Source organism: Aegilops tauschii, chromosome 4 (assembly GCF_002575655.3).
Source record: "Aegilops tauschii subsp. strangulata cultivar AL8/78 chromosome 4, Aet v6.0, whole genome shotgun sequence".
Taxonomy (NCBI): domain Eukaryota; kingdom Viridiplantae; phylum Streptophyta; class Magnoliopsida; order Poales; family Poaceae; genus Aegilops; species Aegilops tauschii.
In genome coordinates, this window is record NC_053038.3 from 525645310 (window position 1) to 525649810 (window position 4501).

The following is a 4501-nucleotide window of genomic DNA, read 5'->3' on the forward strand; positions in this document are numbered from 1 at the left end:
CCACAAGAGCCACTCCCAAGTTATTTTTTGACCAAAGACTGCAGGACCAAGTTGTTTTTCATGCGTTTTTCAAGTACAAACAAATCTTGCAAATTTTATCCTTTGTTTGTGCGACCAACGACCCAATTTTTCAACTATAATATTAACATATGGATGACAGTCATCGTGGTGTGTTAGCAATCGATCTTATTATCGACCCACCAAGGAAAGCAGAGCGTGGTCACCGCGGACCAACCGATCGGCATGGCTGCTGGGGCCGGCGAGCCGGTGCTGCCGTCCAAGGGCGTGTGCGTGGTTGGGGGCGGCATGGCCGGTCTGGCCGCGGCGCGCGAGCTACGGCGGGAGGGCCACGCCGTCACCGTCATGGAGCAGAGTGGCGACGTCGGCGGGCAGTGGCTGTACGACCACCGGACCGACGCCGAGGACCCGCTCGGCGCCGCGGCGCCGGTGCGCGTGCCCAGCAGCATCTACGCTTGCCTCCGCCTCATCAGCCCGCGCGAGGCCATGGGCTTCTCCGACTTCCAGTTTTTTCCCACGGACGGGGAGGGCCGCGACCCGCGCCGCTTTCCAGTCCACGGCGAGCTGCACTGCTACCTCCGGGACTTCTGCGACGCCTTCGGGCTCATGGACACCGTCAGGCTCAACACCCGGGTCCTGCGCGTCGCTCCCGCGCCGACGTCGTCCCGGTGGGCGGTGAGGTCCGTGCGGCTCCTCGGCACCACCGAGGATGATGATGTTGCGCAGGAGGAGGAGGAGGTGTTCGACGCCGTGGTGGTGGCCACCGGCCACTACTCGCAGCCGATGCTCAAGACCGACATCGAGGGCATGGGGGAGTGGACGCGCCGGCAGCTGCACAGCCACTCCTACAGGACGCCGGAGCCGTTCCTCGGCGAGGCAGTGGTGATCGTAGGGTGCGGGAACAGCGGCAATGACATCGCGCTGGACCTCTGCCGTGTCGCCAGGGAGGTGCACCTTGCCGCTAGCTCCGAGGCCACGGCCGCCACGCCGGCCATGTCGAGGGTGCTGATGCTGGCCAACCACGGCGACGTGCTGCGCCTGCACGCGTGGATTCGCCGTCTTCAGGCCGACGGGCGCGTGGAGTTCGCGGACGGCTCCTCCGTCGTGGCCGACACGGTCATCTACTGCACGGGGTACACCTACTCGTTCCCGTTCCTGGACACTGCCGGCGCGGTCACCATCGACAGCGACGGCTACGTCGTCGGCCCGCTGTTCGAGCACGTGTTCCCGCTGTCCTGGCGCCGTCCCTCTCCTTCGTGGGCGTGGCAAAGAAGGTCCTGATCCCGTGGTTCTTCGAGGTGGCGGCGCGGTGGATGGCGCAGGTGTTGTCCGGCCGCCGCGCGCTGCCGGCGGAAGAGGAGATGCTGCGGTCCGTGGAGGAGCACCTCCGCGCCAGGGAGGCTGCCGGCATCGAATCTCAGAAGATGTACGAGTTCGGGGAGAAGTACTCGGACTTGGCGCCGCTGGAGGAGTGGAAGAAGGAGCTGGTCATGTCCAGCATCGCCAGCATGATGGCCGACGTGGAGACCTTCCGCGACCGTGCCTACGACGACAGCGAGATCGTGCGGAAGGGCCTGCGGGGATGGCTCGACTTGGCTGCTCAAGCTCAAGCAAAATCTATGGCTGTTGCCGTTGACGTTGAAGCTGAACGTGCATGCCATGGCTAATTAAGCTGTCCTCAGCGGAATTACGAGTAGACCGCGTGACATGTAAGGGGTTTTTATTTTTATTTATTTTTGCAGGGAAGATTCAATCTCATTCCCTTCGAGTTTCAATTAATAATTGCCTCATGAGCAAAAAAGTTTGGTTACCACAAAAAGACTCTGTCATTGAATTCAAGTATGATTGTCGAAACGTAGAAATAGAAAATAAAAACATCGAATTCTCATAGACCCTCTTGAATCCTATAAAAAAAAACATCTTTCAAGTAAAAAATAACTTATACCGAAAAAGGCTTTCCCCTTGCTTTATATATAAAGCACCGACCAACAAGCATCCAGTACAAACACACGTCACCGCAACACACGCGCACACCCAAGACAAGATACATAGGCGTTGAGCGCAACAACACCACTCCTAGAAATACTACAACAAAGAGATGAAGTTACATATGACGAACCATGGGCTCCAAGGTGGCGCCTTCAGGAAGGGTACGACACCGGAGCGCCGCCTCCGCCTGATCCAAGGATCAGAGTTTCCCCTGGAGCCGCATGACGGGCAATGAGAGCCGCGACGACGCCTTGAAGAAGGGAACGATCTTTGCCGCCGCCGGTCCGTCCGAAGATAGAACAGGTTTTCACCTCGGCAACCACTCACCGCCACCGAACGCCACATCCCGGCAACCACGCCGCCCACACGGCCATGGTGACCGGGCAGCGCCATAGCACGGGCTCTGTCCAAAAGCACCGTGCTACCACCACCAGGGCCGCCGCCCCGGCATCCAAGACCTTGACACCACCTCACACGAGACCCGCCTCCACCCCAACGAAAGAGACGAGCGGAAAGGTCCCCCATTTCGCACCCCTGGGCGACCCCCAGCGTCGAGACCCGATAGGCCGGCCAGAACTGGCATCCACCGACCTGTCCTGCTGCCCTGAGCACGAGACGAGCGCGGTCCTGTAGCACCGAGAGGGGGTCGAGGTCAGTCCTGCTGCATCGTGCGCGAGACGAGCTCGATCCCGCTGCACCGTGCGCGAGACGAGCTCGGTCCTGCAGCACCGGGCGCGAGACGAGCGGTGGACCGTAGCTGGGTGAGGACCAGCCCTTTGATGGGAGTAGCGCCCAGATGACGAGGAGATGGGGCAAAGGTCGAGACAGTCCGACCGCAGACGAGCCGACGCCGGAGAAGCCGGCCGCTGCCGCGGGCAGATCCGCAACCACCGCCACTGCGCCGCCACCCCGACCACCCGAGATGGCCCCGGTCGAGGCAGCCGCCCGCGGCCCTAGCCGAACGTGGCCCGCGCCGCCGAGAGGTCAGATCTGGCCGGGCCACTTGCCGCCATCCCCGACCCTTGGCTCGCACCACTACCGCCCTCCTTGACCCGCGCCGACCACGGCCCGCCCCGCAGGAGGTCAGATCTGGCCGAGCTACGCCTTGCCAGCCGCCGTCCCCGACTCCAGCAGGCACATCCACCGCGCCACCGCCCGCCACGAGCAGGATCCGGCCAGGGCCGAGCCGGATCTCGCCGCCGCGGCTGCGACGGGGCATACCACCGCCCAGCAGCCCACCGAGCGACACCAACAGCCCCCGCCGTCGCCGGGACGGCCGTCAACACCGCGCCCTGCCCAGCGCCGCGCAAGCACGCGAGGAGACTGCCCCGCGCCAGCCCGCCCCGCGCGAAGGGTGAGATGGCCCGCCGCCGCCGACGCCGGCCGGGCTTTGCCCGGCGGCGCGCTCCGGCGGCGGCGGGGGGAGGAGATCGAGGGGAGAGGGGGCCGACGGCGGCCGGTCGAGGGAATCGCCCCCCCCCCCCCCCTCGCTCGCGGGAGCGGGTCGGGCGAGAGGATAAGGTCGGGGGCCTCCAAGCCAAGCACTTGAGCATGGTTTCGGCCTATAACCAGAGGGAATGTTTTTCAAAACCGACCTGATTTTGGGCATTCATAGAGGGAAACGACAGTCATGCGATAAGCGAGGTAGAGGTTCATCTACCCAAAGTAGCCATTCAAGGAGACAAGTGCTACCATTGTACATTACATCATCCACCATCCACCTTACAATTGAGGCCGGTGGTTCCTCAACCCACAACGAGGGTGATGTTGAGACCGCCAGCCTAGCTAGCTCATGAGAGACACAGTTTGCCTTCTAGGACAATGGGCGAAAGACACCGAAGTATAACCTATCGATAAGACATTGCAGTCTGCATAAATTGTTCCTGCTCCTGTCACAATGAAGCCGCCCACATTCATCGTGTTGATCACCTCCAAGTAATCTGCTTCCACCACCAGCTTGCTTACTCCCATTTGTTGAGCCAGAAGAATCCTGTGCCGCACTGCATATGCCTCTGCTGAAGTTGCGTCCGAAACATGCTCAAGTTTTTCATTGCATGCTGCTATGAATCCTCCTTTGTCATCCCGCAGCACATCCCCGACCGCTCCTTTAAGAGTTTCTACATAAAATGTTGCGTCCACATTAAGCTTAACATGCCCCTCCTTTGGCTTAGTCCATCCTTCCTTCTTCACACCCGCATCATTCTTCCTCGCCTTGACATAGTTCGCTGTTAGAGTTGAGATCGACAAGGCCGAATGAGCAGGCTTTTGCACATCTTCTCCATGGACTTGTTGCCTTCTTTCCCACCACACATATAACAAATGCCCACGAGGATTAAGACCTATGCACTCACATCCGGAAGCAAACGTTCTCTCATCGGCGCACACAAAATATAGTCCAGCAACGATGAACCGGCTCGGTCCACTTCGCATGCCTCCTCCACAAAACCATCCAAATTTAGACACCTCCAGATCTCTATTTCTCTTGCACAAGTAA

At 60.4% G+C, this 4501-nt stretch overlaps 1 pseudogene; it reads left to right on the forward strand.

Moving 5' to 3' along the window:
* Positions 1-243: 243 nt before the first annotated feature.
* On the forward strand, positions 244-1926 carry LOC109732372 (flavin-containing monooxygenase FMO GS-OX-like 8; annotated as a pseudogene).
* Positions 1927-4501: the final 2575 nt, after the last annotated feature.